The 23733-nt window shown below is 47.2% G+C and overlaps 1 protein-coding gene and 1 pseudogene across 1 annotated transcript in view; one reads left to right on the top strand and one right to left on the bottom strand.

The window, feature by feature from the left end:
- Window positions 1–23733, bottom strand: part of LOC147691980 (cytochrome P450 2G1-like) — a 480027-nt gene that overhangs the window by 58187 nt on the left and 398107 nt on the right. The gene's annotated exons all lie outside the window — the stretch shown is intronic.
- LOC147691981 (uncharacterized) lies at window positions 17722–19357 on the top strand (annotated as a pseudogene).

The raw sequence follows: 23733 nt of genomic DNA, 5'->3' as shown, positions 1-23733 counted from the left end.
TCCTGATTGGGAATGCACTCGATGGCCCCCTTGGCTAGGAGTGCGGTGACTTCCTGACGGAGAAGAGCCAAATGAGCCTCAGACATGCGGTGGTACCAAGGTGGCATGGCTGGATGAGAGGACAGAAAGGGGAGTGAGTAACCTTGGCAGATTATCTGCAGCACCCACTTGTCCAATGTAATTTCGCGCCAGTGGTGGAGGTGGTGGCGGACCCTGCCACCCACCAACGTGGGGTGCTCCCTGAAGCTCGGATTAGGAAGGCTTAGAGGTGGTAGCAGCGGGGGTGGAGGTGGACTGACCCGCGCACTGGTTACCAGACCCGCCCCTGCAGAAACCATAGCCGCGCTGAGGCTGGTTCTGGACAGGCTTGTTGGAGGAGCATGCTTGGGTGCCCTTGCCCTGGCCACAAAAGGAACGAACCCCAGGCGTGGCAGGGCTCTTTGTGGAAAGACCCATAGACTTGGCCATGGCCCTAGAGCAGAATTCTTCAAACTGTGGGGCGCGCCCCCCTGGGGGTCCGTAGCTGCATTCCCAGGGGGGTGCAAATGGCTCCTGAAGTATTTGCAAATAAGGAAGGCCTGGAGGAGCGAATTTATTCACTTGCCTTTGACGCGTTTCCAGGCAATCTTGATTTGCATACAGCAGCTGAAGGGCTTTACCAGGGAGCATAAACAGTGGTCCTGGATGCCCTAAGGCAGGATGTTGGGTAAAAGGGCAGTGATTGGTGTGGCAGGGTCAAGGATGTGGCAAAAAATGGCAAAATATTCTGTTACAGGTTTATTTCTCTAACCTTCTGGTAACTGCATACAAAAATATGGGTACACTTCAAATGGAAAATAAACGCGAGTTAAACTAAGCAGTTTTACTACAAAACCTCAGTTGCCTAATGCAATCAAAGCAAATGTCTGTTTGTGGCCAGAAAGCAGCACCAATAGGTCGATGCAGCAGGAAAGGACCAAAGTAATGCGTCAGGGTTAAATAAATTATGTTTAAAGAAAATGCAAATAATAGGACCTAATGTGGCACATTATATGATAGTATTTCACTATGTTTCCATGTGTACACATGTGAATATTGTCTGGGCAAAGATTTCACTTCAATATTACCAGTTTACCTCCGAAATACTCCAACGAGCAACTGAAAGGTGCCTAATCACCTTTTGCGAAGGGCTGTCCACTGCGTGCAACATGTCACTACATTTTTAATAACTTTTAATCCGTTTGAGCTAGAAACATATTTTGTTTGTTAGCATTCACAGATTATGCAGCAGATGACTGATTAAGTGACGAATGCAGCAAAATCCCTAATATGCAGAAAATGACGCCGAATTGCATAATTTCAGTGGTCCTACCAGAAAATCACAAAGCTGAATCCTAGTTGATGCAGTGGGAAATAGTGGCATGTGTAGATATAGTGTTAAAAAATCAAAGCCTGTGACAGAAAACACAGAAAATATCTAAGTCATAATTTTTACCTATATATTTTAGTAAAAAGTAATCAGACTACATCTGGAAACATTTCGATGAGAGTTTGTTAAAAAGATGCACTAAAGAACTCAACTAGTGACACCCTCACAGTGCAAACAAAAATAGGATAAAGGACAGAGCGCTGAAACTTTTCAGACACTCTGTCCCAGTCACATTAGATCTGGGTTGAATCCATCATTGTTCTTTTGCTCAATTTGTCATCCTAGTTCAGACCCAGTTATACGCAAATAAGTGTTGACCATGTTCCTCATGGGAACAGTCCAGCCCGAACTGGCAAGCCAGGTTTTCCCCGGACTGGAAACAAGCATCCTGGGACCGGTTTCGGGGTAACACCCCTCATTAGCCAGGATAGCATGAATCCAGTGGCAAAGTGAGCAAGGGACCCACTTCTGGGCTTCCCCTGTCATTTTAGGGCAAACAAAGCAAAGACAATAAGTTGATGTACAGAGCGCTGAAACTTTTCAGACACCCTCACATTACCTCTCAATATTAAGAAACATTCCTAGAGCTACAAGTGGCTTCATTAGTTCAAGCCTATGTTGGCTCCCGATGTTGACTCAACGTCTCGTTGGCAAATCACTTAATCTCCATGTGCTTAAAAACAAAACAAGTAATCTGACCCTGTGTAATGTAACTGGTCCTCTCTGACGATGACCAAGCAAGTCAACTCCATCTCATCTTCATGCTTCAAGACCCTGCGCATGCTCCGTAAGATCTTCCGCTGGATCCCTACTGGAACTAGAAAGACGGTCAACCAGGCCCTCCTCACCAGCCGACTTGACTACGGGAACGCCCTATACGCAGGAACCACAATCAAACTTCAGAAAAGACTCCAACGCATACAGAACGCATCAGCACGACTCATTCTCGACATCCCCCGCCACAGTCACATATCAGCCCACCTGAGAGACCTGCACTGGCTCCCCGTCAGAAAAAGGATCACGTTCAGGCTCCTCACCCATGCACACAAAGCACTCAACAACCGCCTCACGTTCTACACTCCTACACACAAACCCCGCTCTGCCAGCCTCGCCACCATCCCACAGATCCACAGAACCACCGCCGGAGGAAGGTAATTCTCCTACCTGGAGGGCAAGACATGGAACTCCCTCCCCGCCCACCTACGTCTGACCCAGGACCACCTCACATTCAGGAAACACCTCAAGACCTGGCTTTTCGAGCAGTAGCGGCACTTCCCTCGCCCCCCCCCCCCCCCACCCAGCGCCTTGAGACCCTCACAGGCGAGTAGCGCGCTCTACAAGTGTATTGATTGATTAAAGGAGTGCTGCAATACCCTTGGGCTGAGTTTGCGCTGAATAGAACACCCAAAAAACAAATGGTACATAGCCTGTTTCAAGACTGTAGTGATTATTAGGCATTGATGGGAGACAGGTGAAAGAGACAAAAGAGATATCCTTTTACTCATGACCGCTGCTATCTATCACTAGTGCAACAGGTGGAGTTGCACTGGCGCCAGATGTGCAAGGTGAACACAACTCACTGATTATGGGGAGCAGAATTTGTTGTCCAATTTCTGTTTTGGTTCGCTGAATTTGCTCTTTGTAGGTTTCAGATTTATCGTGGATTATGGGCTACTGAAAATGCATCCATGAAATTATCTCATAATCCCCTACCCCCTGCGCTCATTCCCGCCACTCAACTCGCCAGTCGATGTTATGGAGTTCTGAAGGGGGGGGGGGGGCAAGTTTCAAATATTTTGGTTTGGGGGGCCTCAGGGGAAAAAAGTTTGAAGACCTCTGCCCTAGAGTCTTTAAAGTGCTCCAGGGCATTTTCGGCCCTATTGCCAAAGAGGCGGGAGCCATCAAAGGATATGTCCATGAGACATCGGGTTGAACGAAACCAGGCGTGGCGCCACAACACCACAGTCATGGAAATTGCTCTGCCCAGTGAATCAGCGGTGTCCAAACCACACCTGATGGCAAACTTAGCCGCATCCTTACCCTCTGCAATTGCTTGGGAAAGGCGGTCCTCGGACCGTCCCAGTCTTCGTGTTTGTATTTGTATTTGTAGGTATACTTATAAAGCGCAGACCTGTCACCCAAAGGGCATCCTGGCGCTTACAATTCGGACAACCACGCTTTACGCTGCTCAAACATTTCTAGGGAGAAGATGCGTTTTTAGCGTTTTCCTGAACGGGAAGTAGTCCCTATGGCTTCTCAGAGAGAGTGGCAGGGAGTTCCAAAGTTTGGCCGCTGCTACACTAAACGAGCGGCCACCCATCCTGACTCTCTGGAACCTCGGGACCACAAGCAGTTGTGCCGATGAAGAGCGAAGGAGCCGCGGGGCCGAGTACCAGGCGAACATATTCTGTAAGGGCACTGGGCCCTGTTGATGTGCCGCCTTAAACACCAGGCACGCCGCTTTATACAGTACACGCAGATGCACCGGCAACCAATGTAGGTCCATTAAAGCTAGAGTGGAGGAGCTGAAGTGAGGGCGAGAAAGAGCCAGCTTGGCGGCCATATTCTGCACCCGTTGTAACTTCCCCAACAGATTTTTTGGGGCCTCCAGAAGTAGCGCATTGCAGTAGTCTAAACGACTCAGTATGGTCCCGCGAACTACTTCTGGCCTGGCCTGGGCAGGGAGGAGCGGCAGAACTTTGCGCAGCATGCGTAGCAGCATCATGCATGAAGAGATGGTCTTATTGACGTGCCTGTCAAGTTGTAAATTTCGGCCGAAAATCACCCCCAAATTGCGAGCTGACTCCGCAGCCGACACTGGCTCAGGAAAAGTGGCAGCCCAAAAATTCTCTGGGAGTGTCCGCGGGATCCAGTCCATGGAGCAATAAAGCACCTCAGTCTTTGTGCTATTAAATTGTAGGGAATTGGCCCACAGCCAATCCGCTGTGGCTGCCATACAACAATGAAATGTCTCCAGCGGGACCGCGTTCTTACCTTCCAGGGAAAAGACCAGCTGGGTGTCATCGGCGTAATTAAAAGCCGAGATCCCGAAAGATTTTATAAGCTGGACCAAAGGGCGGAGGTACAGATTAAAAAGTATAGGGCTGATGGCCGAGCCCTGTGGAACCCCCTGCCCTACTTTCCGTGGCTCCGATCGAAATGGAGGAAGCGCGACCAGCTGCTGCCGGTTGCTAAGATAAGATACCAGCCAGTCTCTTGCCCCCTCTGTGACCCCGCACTCCTCAAGCCTCCTAATGAGGGTCCGATGGCAGACCGTATCGAACGCGGCCGACATGTCGAGCAGCACTAAAAAGGCTGCCCGACCACTGTCGACACGCGAACGGAGATTGTCCAATACGGTCACCAGTGCGGATTCCGTCCCATGCCCAGGATGGAAGCCAAACTGTGTCTCATCGAACCATCCGATTTCTTCCAGGAAGCCTGACAGGGAGCGGGTCACCCATTTTTCCACGATCTTAATAGGAAAAGGGAGCAAAGAGATAGGCCTGTAATTGGAGAGACAGTCAGGGTCCAGCGTTGGTTTCTTCAGCAGTGGTGAGACGACTGCCAGCTTCCAGCACTCGGGAACAGTTGCCAACTCTAGAGACTGGAGGCAGATGGAATACAAAGGCTGGAAAAGCTCCGCCTGAAAGGCCTTCCAGAATTTGGGTGGCAATGGGTCGAGCGGAGAGCCCGATGACACTGTGTGTGCCATGCTGCAAAATTCCTCAAAGGAGGGACTGGGAAAAAGTCTTAGTTGGGGTCGACTGGAAGGAGCATCCGGAGCTCCCAAACTAAGGACTGGATCACTTGGCTGGGGTCGACTGGGTGACCGGTCCGGAGCTCCCAAACCGGGGCCAGAGACAGCCGTCCGGGGTCGACTGGACGGGCTAACCGGAGCTCCCAAGTCGAGAACAGGAGGGATTGAGTTTTTTAAGCCATCCAAGATCTTAGCGGTCTTCTCCTCAAAGGCACCTGCCAGGGAGTCACACAGAGCCTGCGACGCAAGGACAGTATTGGCCATGCCCCCAGGATGGGTCAGCTCCCTGACAATTTTAAACAGGGCTTTGGACTTATTGGGCGCCTGGTTCAAAGTGGTTTCTAGAAAGACCGCCTTAGCCAGCTTAATCTGCGCCTTATAGCCCTGCAGAGCCAGCCTAAACGAGGCCCTCGCTGAGGACGAATACTGCTTACTCCAAGCTCTCTCGGCGCGTTTGCAGCTCAACTTCAGCTGCCTCAACTCCTCCGTATACCAGGGGCAGGCCCGGTTCGATCTACCTCACGACTTGCGAAGGGGCGCCACCTTGTCTAACGTGTTAGTGATGGACCGGCTCAAGATGAGATAGCTTTCCTCCACCGAATTACTCAGGCAGAAGTTATCTGGTAATAAGGAGGGCAGCGATGATGAATTGAGTAGCCGGGACCAGGGTCTACCCAATTTAGTCTGTCCGGCGCCAACATCCCCCGATGGATGAACCCCTATGCAGAGGGCGAAGACAACCAGTGAGTGGTCAGTCCAGTCTTGGCATAGGATATCATTGACCACTACTAGTTGTGCATCGGCAAAGACCAAATCCAGGGTATGACCCCCCCTATGAGTCGCTGATCGGACCAGTTGCTGCAACTAAATGTCGCCAAGAGCTTGACAGAGTGTCGTAAACGCACCATCCAACTGGCCCCCCTGCCACAGGTTGAAGTCACCTAGGACCAACAACTTGGAGTGGGTATTAGAGAGGTCATATATCAGGTCGACAAAGTCTGGTAGGAAGGGTGCCGAGCCCGGCGGGCGATAACAAAGAACGCCCGTGAGCGAAGTTCTCTCCCGATCTTTGAAAGAGAATCCCATCAGTTCAAAGCCCGAAACCTCTCTAATTTTAAGCTGGAAGAAACCCAGCGTTTCTCTGTAGATGACACCGATTCCACCACCCCTATTCTTCAACCTAGGAGTGTGGATGATTTTGAAACCTGGGGGGCAGGCCATGCCCAATTCGACCAGGCAGTCCTCCCGGGTCCAAGTTTCAATTAAGAACAAGACATCAAGCCCCGAGGACTCGATGAGGAAGGCAATCTCTGTGTGGTGTTTGCAAAGTGACCGAACGTTAAGCAGTCCACAAGACAGAGAATGAGACAGAGGTAGAGCGGTAGCCTTCTGGGTCAAGGGCAAATGGCTCGGTCTCAATTCCAATAGAGTTGCCCGAGAATAAACTAAGCGGGGAGGGTGCAGAGGGCCAGAGGAAGCGGCCCTATGCGCGCCCGTTGCGCGAACGGGCGAAAACTGGCTTACCTCTGGCGCACCTCCGGCGCGCCTACGTCGCGCCCGCTTCGTCGCGCCCGCTGCGCTTGACCGCTGCGCGCTTGGTCATCCATCCTTTTATGGTATTTGACCGAGCGGGAGTCCGCCTCCTGCGTCCATTGCCCTTAGCAAGATGGCGCCCGAAGTGCTCCCAGCCTTCAACCCCACCCAAGATGGCGGTCGGACCCGCTAAGCTGTCTGTATCCCACCGAATGCGGGTGAAATCCAATTAGGGTGCAAGTGAGCCTGACTGATTCCCCGGCCTAAGAAGCCGACACCTAAGTAAGCAGTCCGGCTCCGGTGTGGAGGTGGGGCGGTCGCGGCGGCCGAGTCGGGCCAGAGGGGACGAACAGCATCGGAAACGGCGCCGGAAACGGTACCTGAAACGGCGCCGGCCGGGGCTGGGCTGGAGCCGCATCCCAATTTGGATTTCAGGTCTGAACAAAATGTTCCGGAAACCGGGGCAGGGGTGGGATAAACGGCACTCGGTGCAGCGCCTAGGCCAGAGCCGGGGCCGGAGCCGGCGGCGCTGCTCCTCGTGGTGCCGGGCTCGGAGCCAGTGGCGCAGGATCCTGTGGCGTTGGGGCTGGCGCAGTGGCGGAGCCGCCGGGTAAACGGGATCTGGACACGGGATTGCAGGGCCCGAAGGCGTGCCGGGGGGCCTAAAAAGGCAGTCCATAGTAGCAAGAAACTCTTGCATTTGTTCGGGAGTCGCCGACGGACCCGGGTATAGCGTGAAGGCTGCGGGACTCCCCGGCTCCAGAGGAACCACAGGGTGGAGCCCCTGTCCCCCTTCTCCACCTCCGGGGAGCAACGGGGGGAAGTCGGAGAGCGAACATGCTTCTTCGACTTCCTTTTATGGCGTCGCGTACCGGAATCTGAAGGCGAAGACTTAGAGCCCGACGAGGGATGGCTCCGGTCCCGCAAGCGGTCTCATGAACCACTCCTAGACCCAGAGCGGCGGTGAGAGGCATGCGGGACCTCCAGCAAATTCCGGCGCCGCCCCAGCAAGGCCTTCGGGGGCCATGGCCCAACAGTCTCCACAGTCCCGGGAGTCATGTTCGGTCTCCAGGCAGTAGAGGCACTCATCGCGGGGGTCCGCCACCGACATGTTACGGAGGCACGACCAACAAGACTTAAATCCGGGCATCCCTACGTGCACCAGGAGACAAGAGGAGGAGACAAAAAGTCTCAAAAGAGTAGTCATAAAATGACTGAGGTACATGCTCAATCCGGATCTGTGCTTTAGGCGGGGAAAAAGAAAGAACTGACATCAGCGCGCATGGGCGGCGCCTAAGTACTCTCCATGATGTCATCTCGGCGCTTACGACCCCAGTGACGGACACGGAGCCACAGAACGCCACCTACTGACGTGCAGGGGTACTGCTAAGCAAAACTTTCCGGATCCGGCCTGATGCCTGGGGATATTCTAAGGTATGGAATCTATCATTAATGTGTCTCTTTCAGATATTTAGATACTAACTTAGGGCCAGTTACACAAATGGCTACTATTTGGGAAGGCCTTTGAAGCTTCCGTTCGCAGAATTACTATTAAAAAACACGCAGGGGTGCTTTGTTCCATTAGAAGTCATTTGCGGAAGTTGGTGACTGAATTAGCCGAGCTGGAACGCGCTTCTCAGGAGACAACAGAACCCCATATACTGGAGCAGATTATTGCCAAATTGTATGAGTTTAATGAGTTTGACGGGAATGAGGTAACACACTTGGGAGGGTATGCTATTGCTAGAGTATACGGGAAGGGCGAAAGGCCTACTCTGGCAGCATTGGTCATACCTATCCATAAAGAAAATGAAGTGCTGATAGTGCTGGATGAGAAGGGAGAGCCTGTGTGTGGTGTTGCACAAGTTGCAGAGAGGTTTCGGAGGTATTATTCCGAATTATGCACTTCGCAACTTAGTTATGATGAGCATCTTGTGGTGGACTACCTGACCCATATTGCTATGAAATGCCTGTCTGACACTCACAGGGAGTGGCTAATGGATCTCCTCAGCTCAACCGAGATTGTCACAGCACTGAAAGATATGCCTAGTAGCAATGCGCCCGGTGCTGATGGCCTCACAGTGGCCTTCTACAAGGCCTACCAGGATAAACTTATTCCAGACCAGTTAATCTTTTTGAGGAGATGGTCCACGGGGGACTGATGCCTCTGACCATGCAGGATGTATTGTTGAGTTCCCTAACTAAACCAGGCAAACCAGCCGACCACTGCTCTTCTTAGAGGTCATTATCATTACTTAATACTGAGACAAAACGTTTTGGCCAATAGGTTGGCACCCGTGCTTTCTGGCCATGTTGGTCCAGAGCAGTCTGGGCTGAACACAAGTCATTACAATCTTCACACCCTGTTTGGCGCAATCTCTCCAATTGATCCAGGCGTGTGAGCTGGAGCCACTTTCTTAGATGTGGAGAAAGCATTTGATTAGTTTAAATGTAACTTTATGCTGGTGGTGCTGCAACGCGTATGGGTTGGTGCCACTTTTTTTAAGCCAGTCCGAGCCTTGCATAGGGAGATGGTGAATGTGAGTGTAAATGGCCTGATCTCAGCTCCGATTACTATCACAAGAGGCACACACGAGGGGTGTCCACTCTCTCCGTTTTTATATGCCAGGTGGCGGAACCTTTCACTTATGCACATTACAATCTTATAATTTCTGCATATACAGATGATACGCTTTTGTATGTCTGCGAGCCCGAGCGTACCTTGTCTCCAGTTCTATTTGAAGTGGTATGATTTGGCGGACACTCTGGCATACATATCAACTGAAACAAATTGCTGATATTTCTGCTTGCTGAGGCAACGGTGCCCACCTAGACTGAGTTCCCGCTCCAGTCGACCACTGAGCCTGTTCGATATTTATGGGTCTAGGTCCGTACTGATGCAGAAGTAGTTATATGCAAAAATTATGGTAGGGCTGTGCAGAGGCTTTCCGAAACGGTTGACAGGTGTGTGCATCTCCGGCTCTCTCTTATTGGTCAGATAGAAATCATGAAAATGGTTGTGCTTCCATGCTTTCTGGATTTACCACATTCGCACATTGTATTGTATTGTAATTGCATTTATATAGCGCTTGCTACCCCTGACGAGGCGTAGAAGTGCTTTTTTGGCGAGTAGCATGCTCCTCCGGAACCCAAGAAGTATTAGTGTTGAATTATTATAGTGAAATATGAAAGTAAATTGAGTGGTGGATAGGTTAGTCAGTATTTGGATTCAGAAGGATAGCAGAGGGAAAGAAGAGGGACAGAGCTATGCATACATATATATATATAGCACTTGTTACCCCTGATGAGGGGTGTTGAATCGCTTTTTTGGTGAGTAGCACGCTACTCCGGAACTCATAAAGGTTTAGTGGCGAATTAGTATAATGTAATATGAAAGTAATTTGAGTGGTGGATATTAGTCAGTTATTTGGATTGATAAGAATAGCGGAGGGATAGAAGAGGGAGAAAGAGTTGCATTTATATAGTGCTTGCTACCCCTAATGAGGTGTTGAAGTGCTTTTTTCTGTGAGTAGCACGCTACTCGGAACCCATAGAGGATTAATGATGAATTAGTATAGTGGCATATAAAAATTTATAAGTGCCTATATGACCACTTACTGTGAGGAGTGGGCATAAACCTGACACAGAATTCCTAGTTTCGCCAAAAACAAGATGGTGAAATCCTTCCTCGACTCTCTACTTCAGGCTGCCTACCTTATGGGTGTGCCCAGCCTGCAAGTGTGCCATGCCTTCTGACTAGCTAATTTTCCCGCCTCTTCTGGTGCAGAATGGGCCTCAGGGCAGGGGCTGGTTTTCCCCAGGACTGGGGAAGCCAGGTTTGCACATCAAGGACAGCAGTGGCTTTGAAGCCTCTGGCCCGGATATGCTAAATCACTAGCTACCCTGCTGGAGGAGATATGAAAACCTTCCTCTGGAGTAGGCATTGTTTCTGACCTCAAAGCGTGGGCTCTCACCTCCAGCAAGTCAGAAACCCACCTGTGGTGGCAGGAAGGTTGATACCAGTCGTCGAGCACACTAGAGGATTCGTAGGTGTCAGTGGGCACCTATAAGGTGCACTCTGGGTGCAGGTCTTCATACATCCAGTACTGGCATCAGTATTTTCAGTGAAGCCATTATGTAGCTTGGTAACTAGTAATGACTAGTGCCCAGTACATTTCTCTAAGATGGCTTCCCTGCTCACTTGTAACATCTAGACCTCACAGGGACATATCTGCTTGAGCAGGTGTGCCCTCACCTGTAATATAATGCACCCTGTCTTAGGGCTCTAAAGCTTGCAGTAGGGGTGTCCTACAAACAAGACAGGGTGTGCACAATGTCATGTTTTCAGAAGGGCTTACGCCCTTTCACACATCCTGCAGTGGCAGTCTGCATGCAGCTTTGGTGGGGGTCCCTTTAGGTGGAGCGTGATGGAGCGACCCCGTTGTCTCTTCCTCAGTTCCTGCTTGACAAGCCGCAGCACCGCTTTCACACTATTGACCCTATAGGAGTCAGGAGATATATTTTGAAGAAATCGGCAGATGTGCTGCAGATCAAACTGCCAAATTCCCCATGATTACTCTTGGAATGGTGCGTATGGTTCGCATCGGGAAGGGAAAGGGCAGTAGCTGAAGCATTACGTGAATTGGGAATAAAATACATGGGTGATTTTTTTCACAGACGCAGTGCTTCGCAACTGGGAACAGATTCAGCTACAAGTAAATGATCCAACCTTGCTTAACCAATATCCTTATTACTGTGCACGCCATGCGGTGCACACACTATTGGAAGATGAGGTATGTGAGCCTCCCGAAATGGCACCTCTCACGTATTTACTGCAGACCCAGTCTCCCTGAAGCGCGATATTATATGCTTTTGTGCAGGAACGTAGGCACCCAGATTGAACTAAAGCTCGTCAGGAATGGCAAAATGATTTGGGCACATAGTGCCCACACCGCCATTCGCTCCCGCCCGCTTGTACAATACACAATTACAACTCCCACCCAAAGGAAACTCAGGAGACATTTGTGGGAAAGAACTGCTGCAGGTTTATTTCATACAACACAGGTATGACGTTATGGTGGGTCATCTTACGGGCGATCCAAAGCAGACAGCCCCTCGCTGTCCCGCATGCCTAAGGAGCCATCTTGCGCGGCGAGTCAATGCTCTGACGGTGCAGCACATTACCATCTTCGTTATACTCCCGCCCCCCCTGTCAGGGCGGAGCGGTGTGGCACACCCCGATCGGTTCAGGCCCCCCGACCGCCCGAAGTACTAATGGGGCGCCGTCGCGGTTTCCCGGAACCTCCTTCGGCTCCTGGTCTTTGGCTCAGGCACCCTGACTGTGCCAGGGAGAGGTACCCTTACTGTACCCTTCTGCCGCAGAGGTACCCTTACTGTACCCGTCTGCTTCCAGATCGCCCTGTAACTCCGCCTGCAACACAAAGAAGACCATTACAACAATCTAAAACTTAGCTCCGCCGCTCTAGCCGCTGGGTCAGGGTTCAGGGTGGGAACAGCGCAGAGCCGCGGGTGAAACAGGAAGGAGAGAGGCCGAGCTACGGCCGCCGCGGTATAAGTAGCGGGGTCGCCCCTCCCACAGGTAAGCCCTCCCCCTGGCCGGTGCGAGGTGGATGCAGGGAGGGGCGCCCCATAGGTTGGCTCGAGCTAGCCGGGTGGGACTAAAGCGCTGCCCCGCCCATGTTCCCCTGCAGGTCACGCGGTCAGCGGCAGAAATACCAGAGAGACAGTGGGCTTACTGCTGTTCGGTAATTCGTACCATCTCGTTGAATGGGCGGCATCGACTTGTGCATTTTAAATACCTTATTATACTCCATTGCAATATATTTCAAATATAGATTGCAGGACAGTTCCTGTTGCCCTTGATGTGGGCGCAGGGAGCTGATTTCACCCATTTGGCATGGCACTGCCCTGGAGTTAATTGTTTCTGGCTTGCAATATTCCAAATGTTGCGTGAAATTATGGGGGATGCACTGTCTGGGAGACCTTTGGTGTCGCTCCTGGGTAATGACTGTGATGTGCCTGAGTCTTTTTATTTGTTTGTCTAAGCTTCATTCGACAAAAGATGTCATAAAAGCTATAAGAATGCATTTTCTTAAAACGAGAAATAAAAGCGTACAATGTCATAAACGTATATGAGCAGACAATACAACAGAATAGCCCATTGGACCCTTGACAGAGTAAAACATTTGTCATATTCAAATGATTAAAAATTCATGCTTAAAATAAAAATGTGCAGTTAATACATCAGTTAAAAATATGCAATAGGAATGGAATAAAAACAGATGGCATTTCATCTCAATAACAAGCATTCATAATGTTGCAGTTAACTGAAGAGTTTTGGATTTTTCCTGGGATAGCAGCAAAGAATGGCAAATAAAGTGCTTGTGCATTGGAAACGGTTTTATATTTTATATTTGGCTGGACAGACGGAGTTGTGACACAAATTTGTCACAAACTCTTCCAGATTAAACACTCTTAAGAGGGCTTTCCACCTAATAAGCCATGCCTGGCCAAGAAACGTAGCTATGCAACAAGCAGAAATAGGTCTGGAATCAGACCTAAGAATGCGCAGGTCTGTGTGGTAATCCCGTGGGCCCAATTTCTGACAAATCAATTTTAGCTATCTAACCCTCGAGATGTTATAAGCCGGACAGGCGAACATTACATGGGCAATGCTTTCTATCGGGGCTCTGCAGCATGGACAATCTTTTGATGTCTAGTTGCATGAGTGCCATTTTGTGGTCGTGTCGCGTACAGGGAGAGTTCCAAACCTGAAATGTATATACAACATCCTGTTCCTAGGGACCTGCATTATGTCAAGAAAAGGCTCAAGATATCTAGTTTGTTTATGTGAATAAAATTCCATTGTTAATTTACCCACATTAGGTTTACGGCTCTCCCTTTGGTCTACCCATTCCCAATAGAGTCTCTTAAACTCGTCTCTCCTTGGGGGTTCATGACTATCCCAATGTGCTTGGAGTCCAATAGTTATCAGCATTTTTTTAACATTGGAAATCCAGCCTATTTTGCAGCCGGTATCTAGGCGGGTGATCTCAGTAAGAGTTTCGGCATAAGGGAGAAGCTCTGGGGTCTGCCTAATGCGAGCCCAGAAAAGTAATGGGCGTAACCTGGCTACATCTCCAATAGATCGCCTGCTCATATCCAGCAGTAGAGGGGTAAGAGGGACGTTTTTGGGTAAGTCTTTTCAATGACTGGTGACGTTGGGCCTACTGTTAAGTGAGGCATAAAATCGCTATGCAATGGATAAAAGGGCCTCTACCGATGATATAGGAATGGCACGCAGACATGGCATTTTGCAATACACAATCTGATTCTTATAATGCCCTTATGCATTCATGTAGCTGTCCACGTGATATATGGGGACCAGAGCAGGGATACTTGATCTGTATGAGTCAAGACAATGGGAGTGATGACAATCAGGGAGATACCATGTGTGCGTTGGGTGCAAGTGACAGTTAGTTATGGACACTATGGTGAGATGGAATACTTCTGTGATGAAATTATTGTTGTGTTGATTTGGAGATAGAAACGTCCTTTTCTGAGGGTTAAGAGTGTTACATTCCACTGTTAATGATCAATTCTGGTGTTCCAAATCTGATTCTTTCTCATGTTGGTGTGACTAACGAGTCATTCGCTTCTTCTTCCATGTAATAGCCTTTAAGCTATGTACAACCTTAGTTGCTCATATAGTGCTCTGACTGTAACTGAATGCTTACAACTGCTGTATTGTGCGTTCATATGCAAAAATGCTAAATAAAGATTTTAAAAATCAAAAATTGCCAACACCAACATGGTACCAACTTTTTCCAATTGTAGTGTCCCTTAAATACATTGGGCCCGATCCACAAAGGGGAACTGAGAAAAAAGTCTAACTGTATGACTTTTGGTATTCACAATGGGCATTTCCTATTTGTAAATGCCCTTTTGGATTACCAAAAGTCGTAAAAGTAGACTTTTGGCATTCACAATGGGCATTTACGAGTAGTAAATGTCCTTTTTGAATACAGAAATTCGTAAAGTTAGACTTTTGTCTCAGTTAACCTTTGGGAATCAGGCCCATTGTGTGTGGCAAGCACCATCTGCTATATACAAGGAAAGAAATCTGAAAATATGTTTATTGAAAAGTATGACTTCAGATATCTTATATCCCATCATTTTGCAGAACATTATGTGAAGGAGACATATGGTCTCAGATTCTTTGCAACTGATCAAGCAAAGACACATGTATGACGGGTGATACAGAATGTTTTATTAGAAAGAAAAGAGCAATTTGGATCTATATACTCTCTGTCATGGTCCTGAATTGGATTAACAAAGATTATTATTATTATTTATTATTATTAATAAAGATTTATAAAGCGTGCAGCTACCCAACAGGGTTTCCCGGCGCTGAGCAGGACAACGCGCAAACCAAGGTTGCAGATAGTCGAACAGAGGATTATACTTGGTTATAAAGAAAGGTCTTTAGCTTCTTAAGGAATGCTAAAAGCAACACATGGATCCTAAGTTCTAGAGGAAGGGAATTCCACAGTTTAAGTCCAAGGTAGGAAAACAAGCAGCCTCTCATAGGAGTAAGCCGGACTCTGGGAACAGAAAAAAGAAAGAGACTGGCTGATCTCAACTGACGAGATCCTGAATTAGACCCCGGTTTGTAAACATTTAACTATTGAATTCATTCTAAATACAGTGTATCTTGCATGGATGATGACAAGAGGCTTTTTCCTCTTTCTATGTGTGCTGCAGTATGCAGCATGAATAGAAAAATGAAAAACAAGAAGAAATTAAAATATTTTTCCTTGTTGTCCCTCCCTTATGCCTCACCTGAGGAGGCGCAGGTTTTGGTCATTGCCTCAGAGTTACAATTTCTCTGAAATCTGGGACAATGACAAAAAAGTCATCGATGTTTCTGGGAACTCCCCCAGCAACACCCATTGCATTCCCCTTAATGCAGAAAACTGTTGAAGTGAAATAAATGTATGAGGCAACATTAAGTAAAAAAAAGTGGCTTAGTGCTGCCTCATAAATATGGAGCAGGCTCCTGCGCCACAGAATGTCACAATAAGTGGCGTTCCAGCGGCGCAAGTTGCCTCATAAATGAGGCCCTTGGAGTGGGCCTATTCTTGAGGCTCACACTTTCACGAATTTCAGGTATAAAATGTTGTATAGTTTCCACACTTACTGTCGACTATGTTTGTAACCTCTTCTGCAAGATGGGTGGAAGAATCCGATCTGTTCAATAATACCATAGAGATTGTGAAAGAAATACAGAAGGAAGCCACTCCAGTTGAATTGGCGCGATGGGAGCAGGAAGTGGGAAGGTTGGATGAAAATAACTGTTGGGTTGATTTGACGGAAAAACAGAGATGGCTGTTACCCAATGCTTTGGTTCAAGCTGTCGTAACTATGGCCCACGGTCCAGCTCATATTGGAGCTAAAGGTATTTGTGCTTTGTTGGAACCAGTATGGAATAATCCCAACATTCAAAGGACGGCTGTCCATTTGGTCCAATATTGTATGGTCTGTTTACAACACAATCCGGGAAAGGGAGAAAGTGTTTTGAGTGGGAATTTTGCACCTTCTGTTTTACCGTTTGAAGTACTCCAGATGGATTACATCCATATGGAACGCGTCAACAACTTAAAATATGTTCTGGTAGTGGTTTGTGCCTTTAGTAAATGGGTTGAGGCTTACCCAACTAAGGAGAACACTGCTTTGGCTACAGCAAAGGCTCTTATCGAAGATTTTATCCCTAGATACGGGCTGCCCCGTTTGATTTGGTCAGATAATGGGGGACATTTCCATGGGGCTCTTGTCAGACATATCTGTGACGGACTGGAGATACAACAGAAGTTTCATGCAGCTCGACACCCTCAGTCGGCAGGATTAGTGGAAAAGTATAATGGGATTCTGAAACTAAAAATGGCTAAGATTCAGGAGAGTACTGGTTTGAAGTGGCCCGATACCTTGCCCCTGGCCCTCATGTCATTACGAGTCACCCCTCATTCACGTTGTGGTCTCTCTCCCTACGAAGTAATTTTTGGTGACCTGCTAATGTATGGGGAGTGCCCAGACCACGGTCCTTTACCGATGTTGAATATCCTATGTTAATTGATTATCTGTATACTTTGACTAAAGACCTCCGTTCTATTCATCAGCAGGTAGCATCTGTACTGCAGCCCCTGCCAGAGGGTCCTGGACATCGATTGGAACCTGGCCAATGGGTATTGGTCAAGAAGTACGAACGAGACACCAGCCTGGCTCCGAGGTGGTCTAAGCCATATCAAATCCTTCTTGCCAAGTGGACGGCTGTAAAGGTGAAGGGGAAGAAACACTGGATCCACGTTTCTCATCTCAAACGGTTACCACTCCCGTTCCCTTATGATCAGCAGCATCCAGATGGAATTTTGACCCAGGAAAGTGAAAGAGCCACTGCATTTGTTCCTTTTTCCGACGCCTGTGAAATAGAGCAAAGGCAAGAAGAAGGAGTGACGGGATCGGGCGGAACCGTCCCCAGTGAATCCACAATTGCCCTTCGTCCTGTCACCAATATTCCAATAAGCAGGGGCTCTGATGAAGGAAACGTACCTTCGGTGCTGTTCTCTGATCAGGAGGTTCCGGGTCATGCATGTTACAACCTGCGGCCAAGAAAACATCACGGTACCTCAGATGCCACGGTTAGGAGATAAGGAAAGACTTGAATAAGTAGGGTTTGCTAGATTTCAAGTCTGAGGTACTGAGCGAGACACTGGACTGAACTAGTTGAGAGCTGGAACTTTGGTCTAGCGCTCTGTTCAGAAAGAAAGACTGTCACGTGTAAACAGCCAGGTTGTACATTGAATTCCCTTGACAACAACGTTTTGCTTTCTTGAGATGAACGGTAGGAGTCTGCTTGTGAGACTCTAGACGGACACAGGGAGAGGAACCCCTCTGGCAGGACAGACTGCTGTGCCCGAGTTTAGCTTTGGACTTTTAGTTAGGAATGTACCCTTTTGGTCGCATTGTACCTGTAGAAGAACGTCCTTTTGCCCCACGATATTTGCCATTTTATGAGCCAATGTTTTCTGCCTGGACCATGCGTGTAAAATTAGCTTTTGTGTTAGTAATAACAGTTATATTAGCCATTTTTATGAGTATATTCGTATATTTGGAGTATAGATACCCAATGCAAGCCATGATGCCTTCTGCCATTGCCCCGCCTGAGCACTTGATGTTCACTTTAGCACCGCATAAGGAGAGACACCGCCAGACTTATGCTAAGAATGTATTCGTAGAAATGCTCCACCAAACCCATAGTACTACTAATATGACCGATTCTTGGGTTTGTGGACTTTTGCCATCAGTTATGCATAAACACGACTTATTCCTCTTTGCCTTTATCATACTTAGGTAGCTGTGAAGCATGGTTCCAAATGTTCTCCTCTATGTACAACCATTATGTGGGAAACCCCAAACAGTATTCAGAAAAAGATTATAATATGATTCTAGCTTACATTGAAACACACCAGGGATTCGATCCAGCGGGAAATGGGGGAGAGGGGTCACTGGACCCAGATGCTTGTATGAATTTGTATACTACTAATGAAAACAGTATTTGGTTGAAAGATGAACTTTATGATTTTGCTAATTTTAATCATTCTCAGTATTTCCAGCAGTTTGTCACCAGGAATGTTACAAGTGAATGCATTATGCCCGTCCCTATCTTGAATACTTCCTCTGCTTTCTGTGTACAGGGAATTGGGAATGTGCAAGTTGGGAATAGTGTTTGTAATTGCACATATAGAAGGAAAATTTTTAGCAGTCCTCCACTGTTGACACCACTGAATGTGTATTTTGTGTGCGGGGAAAATGCTTACACCTGGTTACCACGGGGATGGGCTGGGCAATGTTACCTGTCTTTTCTGTACCCACCCGTATACATAGCACCATCAGATGATCACAAAACTCATCAACTTCATAACACAAAAATAGTTTCCAATAGACAGCGAAGGCAGCTCGGAATGACTGAAGTTGATCAAACTGATACTTCCTTGCAACAGTTTACGGATTTTACAAAGGGATTGGTCCCTTTTTGGGGGCCGATATTCAATAGTAGAGAGATAAGACGATTGTCCAGGATAGTGGAGAATGTCATAAATATCACTACTGAGATTATGACAAATATTACAGTAGAGCTTCAGGCTACGAGACTCGTTTCTCTTCAGAACCGGATGGTTCTTGACGTTATCTTGGCTGATCGGGGAGGAGCATGTCGGGCGATCGGCAGCTCCTGCTGTGTTTAAATTCCAGCCTCCGCCCCCACGGTTCACCTGGCTATTCAGAAATTGCATCGCATTGCGGCAGAAATGCACACTGAGAATAGGTCCTGGTCACTCTCTAGTTGGTTTTGGGGGCTTCTATCTACTTGGGGTTGGAAATTATTGATGATAGTTGCTGGAGCCGCAGGTATCCTCTTCACTTGCTGCCTTTGTATGCAATGTGGTCCAGCCTGTTGCTCCTATTGTGCCACTAAATTGACAGCCATGCTTGTCCCCTCTCCTACCCTTTCTAAGCCTCAGATGCTCCAACAGGAGATTTGTGAGTTAATGGCCATTGATGAGGAAGTTTTCCAAGATTAATATTTCTCTTAGTTAGCGACATCACGCTAAAAGGAGGGTTTGAGGAACCAAAATCTGAATTAGGCTTAGTAAAACACATAAATACCGTTAGAAATGAGCGTGATGTACCTATTAGACTAAGGTAGGTGTTCGAGTATTAATAAGCTCACATATGTAATATCGTTGGGATCAATGTACACCTTATTTAGCTTTTCGTCTTCTCACTAGCAATATAGTTTGATCCTACAGGCGCCATCTTGAGGCCTAGTTCGCTTGCAGCATTAGTGGAAACCTACCATTACACTCAGTAAGAGCCGTTCTCCTGAGAAATAGTCTGACAAAAGTAACGAGCTGCTGCTTCTGCACGTCAGGCCTGTCAAGGTGGTAGGTTGGGGTAGGCTGCATAAGCGCATTCCAGGAGGCGCTGTGCGGACTCTCCTAGAGCTGGCAGAAGGGAGTCACCCTCCTTGACCTTGCTATAATGAGCTGAGCTAAACTAAGGATGCTTTGTGTGCCATATATGGTCTTTCCTTTGCACCAACCTGTACCAACTGGTATCTTTCCTTCTTAGGTAACGGTTTCGAAATGTAACAGTATATATGTAATCTGTTGATAATGTGGCAGCAGTCTTCTCGGCGGACCTCGAGGGGTTAGGTCGCGAGAGGCTCCTCTGGCAGAGTTTGTTTGTATAATAAATAATTGGACCGTCTGCACTGCCAACTGACTGATTATTGGTAAATGGTATTGGGGCTATTTGTAAGTATAGCTCTATTGGGTTGTCATAAATTTTCAGTACTTCAAGGGGGCGTGCTGGACTTAGGAATAGTATTATTTACTATTCCTACTCCAGTGTGCGCAAAAGTAGGGAAGGTGTTGGAATTCATTTCCAATACCTCAGCGCCCCCTACAGCATGTCGTTGTAACGACTTGCAATGTAAAGGCATTGCGTACTATCAAGGCGGTCGTTGTAACAACCACATTGTAATAGTCTTGCGATGTAATGACAGCATTGTAAATGCTGTTTCCCCTCCACTTTGCGATGTAAACCAATGGCAGAGCCCAGATCTTCCTTTTTAATATTTCCAAGCCAACCCAAAGGCAGCCCTACTGAGCCCTAAAGACAGGGTCCATATTATTAAAAATATGGACATGTGTTTTGTTAACTCTACATGTCCTGACAGTAAAACACCTTCATTTCTGGTTTTACTGTGGAAAAGCTAGTAGCTCCATTGGTGAGAATAGAGTTACATGCTGACAAATCAGCAGTGCTAACTTCCAAATGGGACTATTGAACATCTTACTTCAAGAAATCAAACAAATCATTATATGAAACCTGACTTGTTGCTCAAGTAGAATATAAAGTATTTTGTGTAGCTTTCTGCCCTTCACTTTGTTACTCAAATTTTCCAGTAGCCGTTTATGGTTGCACACATGCTGCTGTCCTTGAGACAGCCTTCTGCCTTCATGGGGAGAGGTCAGATTGACTCTCAGGTAGGAGAACAAAGGGCCTACCGAAGGAAGAGGTGTGACCTCCTCCTGGCAGGATGGCCAGAGTGGGTGTGAGCCCAAAAGGTGAGCTTCTAAGGGGAAGCTACCTTTGAAGGGTAAATGATGATAGTTACACTTGGAATGGGCTACTTTTTTCATTTAGGAAACAGGCTGGTATCTCGGGTACCAAGGGAGAAGCCACTAGAAAAACGTTTTTTTTTCAGAGAGCTTGCAGCCCACAGGTAGACACACCTCTGGGTTGGGCTAGGAACCTACACACACCCAGTGAAGGATTCTGCCATATTGCGAGTTGGCAGAATAATGCATTTTTGGCTAAATAGATGCCACACTTTACAGGAGGTCATGATCAGGCAAGAGAGGACCTGGTAGTCTACTGTCTAGTTGTTTGCCACATACCCCTAGGCTCATAGGGGGCATAAAAGTGGCACCCCTGGTACTCAGATCCAAGATCACATTTGTACTAGAGGGAGGCCAAAGAAACACTGCCCTGCTGTTCCCTGGGCACTGAAAAGAGAGACTGCAGCAAAGCCTGGGCTGCATCTTGGGCTAATGAAGAGGGAACTGTGCCTGTGATGTCATGCTCATCGCAAAGCTTTCCCCAATCACAGAGATGGTGATTCCAATAGTCATTTGGATGACTCCTTGTTACAGTCATTGGAGGGCAGTTTAGCCACCCAGCATGGAAGTTACTGGAAATTAAAGGGAACAAGTGTTTTTTCTTTAACCAGAGACCATTAGAGCAGTTGTTTCGTGCTTGACTTCAACGACACTTCATGGGACATCGGCCCCTGAGGCCAAGGTTGCCTCAGATAGACCAAGTGATGGCAACAGGAAGACCCTTGACACTGGCTCACCATCCTCAGTTTCTTTGTGCACCCTGCATCCTTTACATCAGTACACTTCCATTGACGTGGTTCACCCATAGGACCAGGAACTGCACTGGAGACTGCTTAAAGTATGAGTTAAATGTTTGAATGGACCTTACTAGCCACTATGACAAACCTCCTGATGGAGTTGGTTCCCATAAGAGTGCCTTTATAGCCGATTTGAAGCTACTTGCTTTGACTAACTCTATACTGCGAGCCACTGGAGATTCGAAAGATTAATTGCATTATTGAAAAACATTGATTTATTGTTTCTTTGAAAATTCATATCTCAGTAACTTTTCAGTGAACTTTTGTCATTTAGGTCTATATTTAAGAGAAAAATACAACCTACTGTTATCGATTGATGTCAAATTTTCATTCTGTTGCGTTTTCTTCTTATTCAGCTGCTTTGTTACTTCTTCATGTTTTACACGTGTGCCTTTGCTAAAGTCTGACTGCTCTGGGCCACAGCTAACCAGGACTCAGGTAAGGTTTAACAAATGAACCTGACTTGACCTGGTATGTAACTGAGAATTAATTACACAGTGAGGTAACCAAGCTGGCTGCCATTTCTAAAGCATTGTCAGGAACTGATGTCATGACAGTTCCTGTTGATGCTTAATGAAGTTTGGCGTACCAAATTGTTTTCTTTCAAAAAATTTGAAGAAGGATTTTCTTCTTGAAAACAGAAAAAAATGCTTCCCTTGCCTTAGGAGTCCTCTCCCGTGGTGAGGGGAGCATTTAACAATTTTCAGTGCCTCTTACTGCTGGTGACATGCAGAGAATATTTACCTCCAATTACGCCCATCTGAATTAGATTGGCAGAATTACACATCAACCTCTGATGGTCCTTACTCCACAGCCCGTCAGAGTGGTTTAACCATGCTGGAGATGGAGTAGTCTCTGGCGTCATTAAACCAAGGTCCACCCGCATCTAAATTCGGCAGGAAGATTGCATTCTTGGCAGTAGGGATACTCCAATTGTGACTGAGTATCCTTATCACCAATAATTAAAGCAAGCCCAAAGTTTTCATAGGAAAGGCATTTTTTTGTTTCTTTAATAACTTGGTGCCATTTGATTAATCTGCACAACGTATTTATTTTTTTAAATCATCCTTTTTGGCTCCTTCATAGAATACTTCGCTCTGATCCATCAAGAGGGAGCTACAAAAAGAAGGGGGCAAAAGTGTGATTTCCCATTTTAATTCCTGTAGGAAGAAATGCTTTCCAATACAGAAAAATGGCTGAATGGAATTACACAGTTACAAGATAAAGGGGTTATCCCAGACACGTCACTAGGACCTGGGTAAAGTTCGGTACAAGAATAAAATTGGCCCAAGTGGACACTAGTTTAAGAAAAGAAGTATAAACATCTTTGCCCTCCTTCTCTCACTTACCCTCACATCTGCACATTGATGCACTTACCTCTCCCTCCCTGTCGGGGAACCTCTATATGAATTGTATTTAACAAACTGTATGTTTGCGAACATGAGACCCAATGTTCCACACAAATAAACTGTGTTTAACAAAAATATTTTTGTTTGAAATTGCTTTAACAGGTGTTGTTGATGTTTATATTTCTTTTCTTAAACTTGTGTCCACTGGGGCAAATTTTATTCTTGTACTGAATGGAATTACGCAAAATTGGCAATAAGTTAGAACTTTACTTAGAAGCAGTGCTGTTTATTATTTGGTGTACATCAGTTTAGTAATTGTCAAGAAATGTAATTTAAAAAGTTGTTCAGGGTGGCCATGAAGGGGTTAATGCTGGCAAAAAGTTAGAGCTATCTGGACCGGCAGTGTCTCTGATTGATCTGATTGGCCCATTTAGTGTGGATGGCCGGATTTTGATTGGCTGACCACAACATGGGGAATATATTGTGGTAGTCATTACGGGGCACTCCTCTCATACCTGGACTGTGCTGCTGTTTGTGGAGGCTCTCTGTCAACGGCTCGCGGAACCTGCTCCGCGGGTCTCGCTTCGGATTTCTCCCTCTGCTTGGCGCTTCGGTGGGGGTCTGA

This window comes from Lissotriton vulgaris, chromosome 9 (genome assembly GCF_964263255.1).
Source record: "Lissotriton vulgaris chromosome 9, aLisVul1.2, whole genome shotgun sequence".
NCBI classification, from domain to species: Eukaryota; Metazoa; Chordata; class Amphibia; order Caudata; family Salamandridae; genus Lissotriton; species Lissotriton vulgaris.
Note: the sequence above shows the minus strand (reverse complement) of the source record. Positions and strands in the feature narration are given on the sequence as shown.